The sequence below is a fragment of the Schistocerca piceifrons genome, unplaced genomic scaffold, assembly GCF_021461385.2.
Source record: "Schistocerca piceifrons isolate TAMUIC-IGC-003096 unplaced genomic scaffold, iqSchPice1.1 HiC_scaffold_458, whole genome shotgun sequence".
Taxonomy (NCBI): domain Eukaryota; kingdom Metazoa; phylum Arthropoda; class Insecta; order Orthoptera; family Acrididae; genus Schistocerca; species Schistocerca piceifrons.
The window spans coordinates 149947-161571 of NW_025728687.1; the positions used below are offsets into that span (position 1 = coordinate 149947).

The 11625-nt window shown below is 55.0% G+C and overlaps 27 non-coding genes across 27 annotated transcripts; 22 read left to right on the top strand and 5 right to left on the bottom strand.

The window, feature by feature from the left end:
* Positions 1–130: 130 nt before the first annotated feature.
* On the top strand, positions 131–203 carry Trnam-cau. The gene has a single exon. It is a non-coding gene; the product is annotated as a tRNA-Met (tRNA).
* Positions 204–506: 303 nt separating this feature from the next.
* Trnae-uuc lies at positions 507–578 on the top strand. The gene has a single exon. It is a non-coding gene; the product is annotated as a tRNA-Glu (tRNA).
* Positions 579–776: 198 nt separating this feature from the next.
* Positions 777–850, top strand: Trnai-aau. The gene has a single exon. It is a non-coding gene; the product is annotated as a tRNA-Ile (tRNA).
* A 581-nt stretch (positions 851–1431) lies between these two features.
* Trnag-ucc lies at positions 1432–1503 on the bottom strand. Its single transcript has one exon. It is a non-coding gene; the product is annotated as a tRNA-Gly (tRNA).
* A 347-nt stretch (positions 1504–1850) lies between these two features.
* Trnag-gcc lies at positions 1851–1921 on the top strand. The gene has a single exon. It is a non-coding gene; the product is annotated as a tRNA-Gly (tRNA).
* A 381-nt stretch (positions 1922–2302) lies between these two features.
* Trnam-cau lies at positions 2303–2375 on the top strand. The gene has a single exon. It is a non-coding gene; the product is annotated as a tRNA-Met (tRNA).
* Positions 2376–2678: 303 nt separating this feature from the next.
* On the top strand, positions 2679–2750 carry Trnae-uuc. The gene has a single exon. It is a non-coding gene; the product is annotated as a tRNA-Glu (tRNA).
* A 198-nt stretch (positions 2751–2948) lies between these two features.
* On the top strand, positions 2949–3022 carry Trnai-aau. The gene has a single exon. It is a non-coding gene; the product is annotated as a tRNA-Ile (tRNA).
* Positions 3023–3603: 581 nt separating this feature from the next.
* On the bottom strand, positions 3604–3675 carry Trnag-ucc. The gene has a single exon. It is a non-coding gene; the product is annotated as a tRNA-Gly (tRNA).
* A 347-nt stretch (positions 3676–4022) lies between these two features.
* Positions 4023–4093, top strand: Trnag-gcc. Its single transcript has one exon. It is a non-coding gene; the product is annotated as a tRNA-Gly (tRNA).
* A 381-nt stretch (positions 4094–4474) lies between these two features.
* Trnam-cau lies at positions 4475–4547 on the top strand. Its single transcript has one exon. It is a non-coding gene; the product is annotated as a tRNA-Met (tRNA).
* Positions 4548–4850: 303 nt separating this feature from the next.
* On the top strand, positions 4851–4922 carry Trnae-uuc. Its single transcript has one exon. It is a non-coding gene; the product is annotated as a tRNA-Glu (tRNA).
* Positions 4923–5120: 198 nt separating this feature from the next.
* Trnai-aau lies at positions 5121–5194 on the top strand. Its single transcript has one exon. It is a non-coding gene; the product is annotated as a tRNA-Ile (tRNA).
* A 581-nt stretch (positions 5195–5775) lies between these two features.
* Positions 5776–5847, bottom strand: Trnag-ucc. The gene has a single exon. It is a non-coding gene; the product is annotated as a tRNA-Gly (tRNA).
* Positions 5848–6194: 347 nt separating this feature from the next.
* Trnag-gcc lies at positions 6195–6265 on the top strand. Its single transcript has one exon. It is a non-coding gene; the product is annotated as a tRNA-Gly (tRNA).
* A 381-nt stretch (positions 6266–6646) lies between these two features.
* Positions 6647–6719, top strand: Trnam-cau. The gene has a single exon. It is a non-coding gene; the product is annotated as a tRNA-Met (tRNA).
* Positions 6720–7022: 303 nt separating this feature from the next.
* On the top strand, positions 7023–7094 carry Trnae-uuc. Its single transcript has one exon. It is a non-coding gene; the product is annotated as a tRNA-Glu (tRNA).
* Positions 7095–7292: 198 nt separating this feature from the next.
* On the top strand, positions 7293–7366 carry Trnai-aau. The gene has a single exon. It is a non-coding gene; the product is annotated as a tRNA-Ile (tRNA).
* A 581-nt stretch (positions 7367–7947) lies between these two features.
* On the bottom strand, positions 7948–8019 carry Trnag-ucc. The gene has a single exon. It is a non-coding gene; the product is annotated as a tRNA-Gly (tRNA).
* Positions 8020–8366: 347 nt separating this feature from the next.
* Positions 8367–8437, top strand: Trnag-gcc. Its single transcript has one exon. It is a non-coding gene; the product is annotated as a tRNA-Gly (tRNA).
* A 381-nt stretch (positions 8438–8818) lies between these two features.
* Positions 8819–8891, top strand: Trnam-cau. The gene has a single exon. It is a non-coding gene; the product is annotated as a tRNA-Met (tRNA).
* Positions 8892–9194: 303 nt separating this feature from the next.
* Positions 9195–9266, top strand: Trnae-uuc. Its single transcript has one exon. It is a non-coding gene; the product is annotated as a tRNA-Glu (tRNA).
* Positions 9267–9464: 198 nt separating this feature from the next.
* On the top strand, positions 9465–9538 carry Trnai-aau. Its single transcript has one exon. It is a non-coding gene; the product is annotated as a tRNA-Ile (tRNA).
* Positions 9539–10118: 580 nt separating this feature from the next.
* On the bottom strand, positions 10119–10190 carry Trnag-ucc. The gene has a single exon. It is a non-coding gene; the product is annotated as a tRNA-Gly (tRNA).
* Positions 10191–10537: 347 nt separating this feature from the next.
* Positions 10538–10608, top strand: Trnag-gcc. Its single transcript has one exon. It is a non-coding gene; the product is annotated as a tRNA-Gly (tRNA).
* Positions 10609–10989: 381 nt separating this feature from the next.
* Positions 10990–11062, top strand: Trnam-cau. The gene has a single exon. It is a non-coding gene; the product is annotated as a tRNA-Met (tRNA).
* Positions 11063–11365: 303 nt separating this feature from the next.
* On the top strand, positions 11366–11437 carry Trnae-uuc. The gene has a single exon. It is a non-coding gene; the product is annotated as a tRNA-Glu (tRNA).
* The last annotated feature ends 188 nt before the right edge of the window (positions 11438–11625 follow it).

Consider the following 11625-nt stretch of genomic DNA (forward strand, 5'->3'; position numbering starts at 1 on the left):
CAGCACCGCAATCAACTGGGCCGGCAGTGCACGTGTAGCAACAGAACACGTTATCCAGGAAGTACAGTGTCTCTACGTCTAATATTGGGTAAGGTGTTTACCCAGTTTCCAGGACAAGCGGTGCACCCGTGCCTCGGTAGCGCAGTAGGCAGCGCGTAAGTCTCATAATCTTAAGGTCGTGAGTTCGATCCTCACCCGGGGCATTTAATTTTCTGTGACATGGTGGTGCTGTTGCTAGGGCGCCAACGTATTTCTTGTTTGTTATCCACAGCGTTTCAACGCTTCAGCGGGAAAATGTTTACTTCCTGTTATTGCTACTTACAGCTTCCCTTTTCCTCTTCTCCCAGCAGAGCGTGAAGCCAAAAGCATTGCTCTGCGACGTTTGAGGTGCGCGCCTTGCCAGTCAGTATGTGCAAAAATGCTCGCAAAGAGAGGGGGGCGCCGACGCGGCACTCGACACGAAATGCGACAAGCGACCGTACGAACGGTCGAACGAAACGGCCACATCCGGTGTGGTCTAGTGGCTAGGATACCTGGCTTTCACCCAGGAGGCCCGGGTTCGATTCCCGGTACCGGAACGGAATTTTTTCCACACGAATCGTGACAAGTTTGAGCTGTCCGAGCGGCCGTTTCCCGTCCTGCTCGCAATATAGCTACTGTTTCGTGACCGTCAGCAGAATATAGACTAGGGAAGCAGACACACGACGACCATAGAAATGGTGTGCGGCTTCATGCCACCTGTTTCCAGCGTAGGGCTGAGCAACTGCATCTGCCGAGGCCCGCTAGCTCAGTTGGTTAGAGCGTCGTGCTAATAACGCGAAGGTCGTGGGTTCGATCCCCCCACGGGCCACTACTCTTTTCCTACTACGAAAAGGCGGCGCCGATTTCAGCTGGCGAGTGTGGTGACCAAAAGATCATCACCCTGCGTGGAAGTTGATAGAGGATCCGAACCCGACTCGTCGGGGAGCGCTACAGCATTCACTCGGCAATGGCCATAATATCTTGAATACACTGGTTCTCAACCGATAAAGAGAAAATGAAAGAAAATGTCCGATTGCCGATGCGTAACAACTTTGGCCCTTGTCAGTACTTGGGCGGGTGAGCGCATGGGAACACAGGGCGCTATTGGCACTTTTACTTCCTATTTTTGTTTCTCCTTTCTTTTCGGAGCTACAGCCCGATTCGGTCAGGGAGACGCCACCGTGAAATGAAGGGGGCGTGCTGTGTGTCCCTCCTTACCTCTCTCAGTCGTTTCTCGTGCTTGTCGTTTTGATATAGGCCGATTTGAGAGCGTCAGCTCTCGCGTCAGCCGAGCAAAGTCGAGACAAGTCGAGACACACTAAGGGCTGGTATGCAGCGAGTAAGAGGGCGAAAAAACAATAATTTAAGAGCGCGTGGCAAAAGTACTCATACGCGAAATTAAAAGCCTGCTGCGGTGGCCGGGAATCGAACCCGGATCAACTGCTTGGAAGGCAACTATGCTGACCATTACACCACCACCGCACAAGCGAGCACCGCGCGTCCGCGCTGTGTCGGCTTCCCGCCAGTCGGCAGCGGCCGAAGGTGATCGTACCTGGCAGGCGCATTTCGAGGCAGGCTAGGGGAGCACATCCAGACGCATTCGGACAGCGTATCCGCGCACACTTCGCATCCTTTGGCAAGAGTTGGGCGCCGGCAACGCAAGAGTACGCAGAGGACCGCGTTCTGGCGGCATTTTTAAGCAGAGCAGTGCAGTGCAGGATTCAGCGTCTGCAGCATCTTTTCCACAGAATGCTACGGCGCTTGACGGCAGTCCCACTTTCCCTTGAGACATCTGCGCGGCAAGCAGCGTCAAGTTACCGCTGGCCCGAGCATCGGTGGTTCAGTGGTAGAATGCTCGCCTGCCACGCGGGCGGCCCGGGTTCGATTCCCGGCCGATGCATCATTTTGCTTTTCCCGCGATAATGCTGCCGCGTGGCTTGAGCGCTTGAGATGCACGATCCACAAGAATGTGTAGCTGGATTTCCCTTGAGAAGGACCGAGAACGCAGCACTCGCGGGTCCCCACTAGGACGCTCGCATCATGTTCTACAGACTAGCGTCGGCCTGGCCTCACAAGTTGCTGGGTCCGGGTGCCTCCGAGGCACTGAACTTCAACGACAAGGAGTGCTGCCTATCGTTGCAACAGCAGCAGCAGCACCGCAATCAACTGGGCCGGCAGTGCACGTGTAGCAACAGAACACGTTATCCAGGAAGTACAGTGTCTCTACGTCTAATATTGGGTAAGGTGTTTACCCAGTTTCCAGGACAAGCGGTGCACCCGTGCCTCGGTAGCGCAGTAGGCAGCGCGTAAGTCTCATAATCTTAAGGTCGTGAGTTCGATCCTCACCCGGGGCATTTAATTTTCTGTGACATGGTGGTGCTGTTGCTAGGGCGCCAACGTATTTCTTGTTTGTTATCCACAGCGTTTCAACGCTTCAGCGGGAAAATGTTTACTTCCTGTTATTGCTACTTACAGCTTCCCTTTTCCTCTTCTCCCAGCAGAGCGTGAAGCCAAAAGCATTGCTCTGCGACGTTTGAGGTGCGCGCCTTGCCAGTCAGTATGTGCAAAAATGCTCGCAAAGAGAGGGGGGCGCCGACGCGGCACTCGACACGAAATGCGACAAGCGACCGTACGAACGGTCGAACGAAACGGCCACATCCGGTGTGGTCTAGTGGCTAGGATACCTGGCTTTCACCCAGGAGGCCCGGGTTCGATTCCCGGTACCGGAACGGAATTTTTTCCACACGAATCGTGACAAGTTTGAGCTGTCCGAGCGGCCGTTTCCCGTCCTGCTCGCAATATAGCTACTGTTTCGTGACCGTCAGCAGAATATAGACTAGGGAAGCAGACACACGACGACCATAGAAATGGTGTGCGGCTTCATGCCACCTGTTTCCAGCGTAGGGCTGAGCAACTGCATCTGCCGAGGCCCGCTAGCTCAGTTGGTTAGAGCGTCGTGCTAATAACGCGAAGGTCGTGGGTTCGATCCCCCCACGGGCCACTACTCTTTTCCTACTACGAAAAGGCGGCGCCGATTTCAGCTGGCGAGTGTGGTGACCAAAAGATCATCACCCTGCGTGGAAGTTGATAGAGGATCCGAACCCGACTCGTCGGGGAGCGCTACAGCATTCACTCGGCAATGGCCATAATATCTTGAATACACTGGTTCTCAACCGATAAAGAGAAAATGAAAGAAAATGTCCGATTGCCGATGCGTAACAACTTTGGCCCTTGTCAGTACTTGGGCGGGTGAGCGCATGGGAACACAGGGCGCTATTGGCACTTTTACTTCCTATTTTTGTTTCTCCTTTCTTTTCGGAGCTACAGCCCGATTCGGTCAGGGAGACGCCACCGTGAAATGAAGGGGGCGTGCTGTGTGTCCCTCCTTACCTCTCTCAGTCGTTTCTCGTGCTTGTCGTTTTGATATAGGCCGATTTGAGAGCGTCAGCTCTCGCGTCAGCCGAGCAAAGTCGAGACAAGTCGAGACACACTAAGGGCTGGTATGCAGCGAGTAAGAGGGCGAAAAAACAATAATTTAAGAGCGCGTGGCAAAAGTACTCATACGCGAAATTAAAAGCCTGCTGCGGTGGCCGGGAATCGAACCCGGATCAACTGCTTGGAAGGCAACTATGCTGACCATTACACCACCACCGCACAAGCGAGCGCCGCGCGTCCGCGCTGTGTCGGCTTCCCGCCAGTCGGCAGCGGCCGAAGGTGATCGTACCTGGCAGGCGCATTTCGAGGCAGGCTAGGGGAGCACATCCAGACGCATTCGGACAGCGTATCCGCGCACACTTCGCATCCTTTGGCAAGAGTTGGGCGCCGGCAACGCAAGAGTACGCAGAGGACCGCGTTCTGGCGGCATTTTTAAGCAGAGCAGTGCAGTGCAGGATTCAGCGTCTGCAGCATCTTTTCCACAGAATGCTACGGCGCTTGACGGCAGTCCCACTTTCCCTTGAGACATCTGCGCGGCAAGCAGCGTCAAGTTACCGCTGGCCCGAGCATCGGTGGTTCAGTGGTAGAATGCTCGCCTGCCACGCGGGCGGCCCGGGTTCGATTCCCGGCCGATGCATCATTTTGCTTTTCCCGCGATAATGCTGCCGCGTGGCTTGAGCGCTTGAGATGCACGATCCACAAGAATGTGTAGCTGGATTTCCCTTGAGAAGGACCGAGAACGCAGCACTCGCGGGTCCCCACTAGGACGCTCGCATCATGTTCTACAGACTAGCGTCGGCCTGGCCTCACAAGTTGCTGGGTCCGGGTGCCTCCGAGGCACTGAACTTCAACGACAAGGAGTGCTGCCTATCGTTGCAACAGCAGCAGCAGCACCGCAATCAACTGGGCCGGCAGTGCACGTGTAGCAACAGAACACGTTATCCAGGAAGTACAGTGTCTCTACGTCTAATATTGGGTAAGGTGTTTACCCAGTTTCCAGGACAAGCGGTGCACCCGTGCCTCGGTAGCGCAGTAGGCAGCGCGTAAGTCTCATAATCTTAAGGTCGTGAGTTCGATCCTCACCCGGGGCATTTAATTTTCTGTGACATGGTGGTGCTGTTGCTAGGGCGCCAACGTATTTCTTGTTTGTTATCCACAGCGTTTCAACGCTTCAGCGGGAAAATGTTTACTTCCTGTTATTGCTACTTACAGCTTCCCTTTTCCTCTTCTCCCAGCAGAGCGTGAAGCCAAAAGCATTGCTCTGCGACGTTTGAGGTGCGCGCCTTGCCAGTCAGTATGTGCAAAAATGCTCGCAAAGAGAGGGGGGCGCCGACGCGGCACTCGACACGAAATGCGACAAGCGACCGTACGAACGGTCGAACGAAACGGCCACATCCGGTGTGGTCTAGTGGCTAGGATACCTGGCTTTCACCCAGGAGGCCCGGGTTCGATTCCCGGTACCGGAACGGAATTTTTTCCACACGAATCGTGACAAGTTTGAGCTGTCCGAGCGGCCGTTTCCCGTCCTGCTCGCAATATAGCTACTGTTTCGTGACCGTCAGCAGAATATAGACTAGGGAAGCAGACACACGACGACCATAGAAATGGTGTGCGGCTTCATGCCACCTGTTTCCAGCGTAGGGCTGAGCAACTGCATCTGCCGAGGCCCGCTAGCTCAGTTGGTTAGAGCGTCGTGCTAATAACGCGAAGGTCGTGGGTTCGATCCCCCCACGGGCCACTACTCTTTTCCTACTACGAAAAGGCGGCGCCGATTTCAGCTGGCGAGTGTGGTGACCAAAAGATCATCACCCTGCGTGGAAGTTGATAGAGGATCCGAACCCGACTCGTCGGGGAGCGCTACAGCATTCACTCGGCAATGGCCATAATATCTTGAATACACTGGTTCTCAACCGATAAAGAGAAAATGAAAGAAAATGTCCGATTGCCGATGCGTAACAACTTTGGCCCTTGTCAGTACTTGGGCGGGTGAGCGCATGGGAACACAGGGCGCTATTGGCACTTTTACTTCCTATTTTTGTTTCTCCTTTCTTTTCGGAGCTACAGCCCGATTCGGTCAGGGAGACGCCACCGTGAAATGAAGGGGGCGTGCTGTGTGTCCCTCCTTACCTCTCTCAGTCGTTTCTCGTGCTTGTCGTTTTGATATAGGCCGATTTGAGAGCGTCAGCTCTCGCGTCAGCCGAGCAAAGTCGAGACAAGTCGAGACACACTAAGGGCTGGTATGCAGCGAGTAAGAGGGCGAAAAAACAATAATTTAAGAGCGCGTGGCAAAAGTACTCATACGCGAAATTAAAAGCCTGCTGCGGTGGCCGGGAATCGAACCCGGATCAACTGCTTGGAAGGCAACTATGCTGACCATTACACCACCACCGCACAAGCGAGCACCGCGCGTCCGCGCTGTGTCGGCTTCCCGCCAGTCGGCAGCGGCCGAAGGTGATCGTACCTGGCAGGCGCATTTCGAGGCAGGCTAGGGGAGCACATCCAGACGCATTCGGACAGCGTATCCGCGCACACTTCGCATCCTTTGGCAAGAGTTGGGCGCCGGCAACGCAAGAGTACGCAGAGGACCGCGTTCTGGCGGCATTTTTAAGCAGAGCAGTGCAGTGCAGGATTCAGCGTCTGCAGCATCTTTTCCACAGAATGCTACGGCGCTTGACGGCAGTCCCACTTTCCCTTGAGACATCTGCGCGGCAAGCAGCGTCAAGTTACCGCTGGCCCGAGCATCGGTGGTTCAGTGGTAGAATGCTCGCCTGCCACGCGGGCGGCCCGGGTTCGATTCCCGGCCGATGCATCATTTTGCTTTTCCCGCAATAATGCTGCCGCGTGGCTTGAGCGCTTGAGATGCACGATCCACAAGAATGTGTAGCTGGATTTCCCTTGAGAAGGACCGAGAACGCAGCACTCGCGGGTCCCCACTAGGACGCTCGCATCATGTTCTACAGACTAGCGTCGGCCTGGCCTCACAAGTTGCTGGGTCCGGGTGCCTCCGAGGCACTGAACTTCAACGACAAGGAGTGCTGCCTATCGTTGCAACAGCAGCAGCAGCACCGCAATCAACTGGGCCGGCAGTGCACGTGTAGCAACAGAACACGTTATCCAGGAAGTACAGTGTCTCTACGTCTAATATTGGGTAAGGTGTTTACCCAGTTTCCAGGACAAGCGGTGCACCCGTGCCTCGGTAGCGCAGTAGGCAGCGCGTAAGTCTCATAATCTTAAGGTCGTGAGTTCGATCCTCACCCGGGGCATTTAATTTTCTGTGACATGGTGGTGCTGTTGCTAGGGCGCCAACGTATTTCTTGTTTGTTATCCACAGCGTTTCAACGCTTCAGCGGGAAAATGTTTACTTCCTGTTATTGCTACTTACAGCTTCCCTTTTCCTCTTCTCCCAGCAGAGCGTGAAGCCAAAAGCATTGCTCTGCGACGTTTGAGGTGCGCGCCTTGCCAGTCAGTATGTGCAAAGATGCTCGCAAAGAGAGGGGGGCGCCGACGCGGCACTCGACACGAAATGCGACAAGCGACCGTACGAACGGTCGAACGAAACGGCCACATCCGGTGTGGTCTAGTGGCTAGGATACCTGGCTTTCACCCAGGAGGCCCGGGTTCGATACCCGGTACCGGAACGGAATTTTTTCCACACGAATCGTGACAAGTTTGAGCTGTCCGAGCGGCCGTTTCCCGTCCTGCTCGCAATATAGCTACTGTTTCGTGACCGTCAGCAGAATATAGACTAGGGAAGCAGACACACGACGACCATAGAAATGGTGTGCGGCTTCATGCCACCTGTTTCCAGCGTAGGGCTGAGCAACTGCATCTGCCGAGGCCCGCTAGCTCAGTTGGTTAGAGCGTCGTGCTAATAACGCGAAGGTCGTGGGTTCGATCCCCCCACGGGCCACTACTCTTTTCCTACTACGAAAAGGCGGCGCCGATTTCAGCTGGCGAGTGTGGTGACCAAAAGATCATCACCCTGCGTGGAAGTTGATAGAGGATCCGAACCCGACTCGTCGGGGAGCGCTACAGCATTCACTCGGCAATGGCCATAATATCTTGAATACACTGGTTCTCAACCGATAAAGAGAAAATGAAAGAAAATGTCCGATTGCCGATGCGTAACAACTTTGGCCCTTGTCAGTACTTGGGCGGGTGAGCGCATGGGAACACAGGGCGCTATTGGCACTTTTACTTCCTATTTTTGTTTCTCCTTTCTTTTCGGAGCTACAGCCCGATTCGGTCAGGGAGACGCCACCGTGAAATGAAGGGGGCGTGCTGTGTGTCCCTCCTTACCTCTCTCAGTCGTTTCTCGTGCTTGTCGTTTTGATATAGGCCGATTTGAGAGCGTCAGCTCTCGCGTCAGCCGAGCAAAGTCGAGACAAGTCGAGACACACTAAGGGCTGGTATGCAGCGAGTAAGAGGGCGAAAAAACAATAATTTAAGAGCGCGTGGCAAAAGTACTCATACGCGAAATTAAAAGCCTGCTGCGGTGGCCGGGAATCGAACCCGGATCAACTGCTTGGAAGGCAACTATGCTGACCATTACACCACCACCGCACAAGCGAGCGCCGCGCGTCCGCGCTGTGTCGGCTTCCCGCCAGTCGGCAGCGGCCGAAGGTGATCGTACCTGGCAGGCGCATTTCGAGGCAGGCTAGGGGAGCACATCCAGACGCATTCGGACAGCGTATCCGCGCACACTTCGCATCCTTTGGCAAGAGTTGGGCGCCGGCAACGCAAGAGTACGCAGAGGACCGCGTTCTGGCGGCATTTTTAAGCAGAGCAGTGCAGTGCAGGATTCAGCGTCTGCAGCATCTTTTCCACAGAATGCTACGGCGCTTGACGGCAGTCCCACTTTCCCTTGAGACATCTGCGCGGCAAGCAGCGTCAAGTTACCGCTGGCCCGAGCATCGGTGGTTCAGTGGTAGAATGCTCGCCTGCCACGCGGGCGGCCCGGGTTCGATTCCCGGCCGATGCATCATTTTGCTTTTCCCGCAATAATGCTGCCGCGTGGCTTGAGCGCTTGAGATGCACGATCCACAAGAATGTGTAGCTGGATTTCCCTTGAGAAGGACCGAGAACGCAGCACTCGCGGGTCCCCACTAGGACGCTCGCATCATGTTCTACAGACTAGCGTCGGCCTGGCCTCACAAGTTGCTGGGTCCGGGTGCCTCCGAGGCACTGAACTTCAACGACAAGGAGTGCTGCCTATCGTTGCAACAGCAGCAGCAGCACCGCAATCAACTGGGCCGGCAGTGCACGTGTAGCAACAGAACACGTTATCCAGGAAGTACAGTGTCTCTACGTCTAATATTGGGTAAGGTGTTTACCCAGTTTCCAGGACAAGCGGTGCACCCGTGCCTCGGTAGCGCAGTAGGCAGCGCGTAAGTCTCATAATCTTAAGGTCGTGAGTTCGATCCTCACCCGGGGCATTTAATTTTCTGTGACATGGTGGTGCTGTTGCTAGGGCGCCAACGTATTTCTTGTTTGTTATCCACAGCGTTTCAACGCTTCAGCGGGAAAATGTTTACTTCCTGTTATTGCTACTTACAGCTTCCCTTTTCCTCTTCTCCCAGCAGAGCGTGAAGCCAAAAGCATTGCTCTGCGACGTTTGAGGTGCGCGCCTTGCCAGTCAGTATGTGCAAAAATGCTCGCAAAGAGAGGGGGGCGCCGACGCGGCACTCGACACGAAATGCGACAAGCGACCGTACGAACGGTCGAACGAAACGGCCACATCCGGTGTGGTCTAGTGGCTAGGATACCTGGCTTTCACCCAGGAGGCCCGGGTTCGATTCCCGGTACCGGAACGGAATTTTTTCCACACGAATCGTGACAAGTTTGAGCTGTCCGAGCGGCCGTTTCCCGTCCTGCTCGCAATATAGCTACTGTTTCGTGACCGTCAGCAGAATATAGACTAGGGAAGCAGACACACGACGACCATAGAAATGGTGTGCGGCTTCATGCCACCTGTTTCCAGCGTAGGGCTGAGCAACTGCATCTGCCGAGGCCCGCTAGCTCAGTTGGTTAGAGCGTCGTGCTAATAACGCGAAGGTCGTGGGTTCGATCCCCCCACGGGCCACTACTCTTTTCCTACTACGAAAAGGCGGCGCCGATTTCAGCTGGCGAGTGTGGTGACCAAAAGATCATCACCCTGCGTGGAAGTTGATAGAGGATCCGAACCCGACTCGTCGGGGAGCGCTACAGCATTCACTCGGCAATGGCCATAATATCTTGAATACACTGGTTCTCACCGATAAAGAGAAAATGAAAGAAAATGTCCGATTGCCGATGCGTAACAACTTTGGCCCTTGTCAGTACTTGGGCGGGTGAGCGCATGGGAACACAGGGCGCTATTGGCACTTTTACTTCCTATTTTTGTTTCTCCTTTCTTTTCGGAGCTACAGCCCGATTCGGTCAGGGAGACGCCACCGTGAAATGAAGGGGGCGTGCTGTGTGTCCCTCCTTACCTCTCTCAGTCGTTTCTCGTGCTTGTCGTTTTGATATAGGCCGATTTGAGAGCGTCAGCTCTCGCGTCAGCCGAGCAAAGTCGAGACAAGTCGAGACACACTAAGGGCTGGTATGCAGCGAGTAAGAGGGCGAAAAAACAATAATTTAAGAGCGCGTGGCAAAAGTACTCATACGCGAAATTAAAAGCCTGCTGCGGTGGCCGGGAATCGAACCCGGATCAACTGCTTGGAAGGCAACTATGCTGACCATTACACCACCACCGCACAAGCGAGCACCGCGCGTCCGCGCTGTGTCGGCTTCCCGCCAGTCGGCAGCGGCCGAAGGTGATCGTACCTGGCAGGCGCATTTCGAGGCAGGCTAGGGGAGCACATCCAGACGCATTCGGACAGCGTATCCGCGCACACTTCGCATCCTTTGGCAAGAGTTGGGCGCCGGCAACGCAAGAGTACGCAGAGGACCGCGTTCTGGCGGCATTTTTAAGCAGAGCAGTGCAGTGCAGGATTCAGCGTCTGCAGCATCTTTTCCACAGAATGCTACGGCGCTTGACGGCAGTCCCACTTTCCCTTGAGACATCTGCGCGGCAAGCAGCGTCAAGTTACCGCTGGCCCGAGCATCGGTGGTTCAGTGGTAGAATGCTCGCCTGCCACGCGGGCGGCCCGGGTTCGATTCCCGGCCGATGCATCATTTTGCTTTTCCCGCAATAATGCTGCCGCGTGGCTTGAGCGCTTGAGATGCACGATCCACAAGAATGTGTAGCTGGATTTCCCTTGAGAAGGACCGAGAACGCAGCACTCGCGGGTCCCCACTAGGACGCTCGCATCATGTTCTACAGACTAGCGTCGGCCTGGCCTCACAAGTTGCTGGGTCCGGGTGCCTCCGAGGCACTGAACTTCAACGACAAGGAGTGCTGCCTATCGTTGCAACAGCAGCAGCAGCACCGCAATCAACTGGGCCGGCAGTGCACGTGTAGCAACAGAACACGTTATCCAGGAAGTACAGTGTCTCTACGTCTAATATTGGGTAAGGTGTTTACCCAGTTTCCAGGACAAGCGGTGCACCCGTGCCTCGGTAGCGCAGTAGGCAGCGCGTAAGTCTCATAATCTTAAGGTCGTGAGTTCGATCCTCACCCGGGGCATTTAATTTTCTGTGACATGGTGGTGCTGTTGCTAGGGCGCCAACGTATTTCTTGTTTGTTATCCACAGCGTTTCAACGCTTCAGCGGGAAAATGTTTACTTCCTGTTATTGCTACTTACAGCTTCCCTTTTCCTCTTCTCCCAGCAGAGCGTGAAGCCAAAAGCATTGCTCTGCGACGTTTGAGGTGCGCGCCTTGCCAGTCAGTATGTGCAAAGATGCTCGCAAAGAGAGGGGGGCGCCGACGCGGCACTCGACACGAAATGCGACAAGCGACCGTACGAACGGTCGAACGAAACGGCCACATCCGGTGTGGTCTAGTGGCTAGGATACCTGGCTTTCACCCAGGAGGCCCGGGTTCGATACCCGGTACCGGAACGGAATTTTTTCCACACGAATCGTGACAAGTTTGAGCTGTCCGAGCGGCCGTTTCCCGTCCTGCTCGCAATATAGCTACTGTTTCGTGACCGTCAGCAGAATATAGACTAGGGAAGCAGACACACGACGACCATAGAAATGGTGTGCGGCTTCATGCCACCTGTTTCCAGCGTAGGGCTGAGCAACTG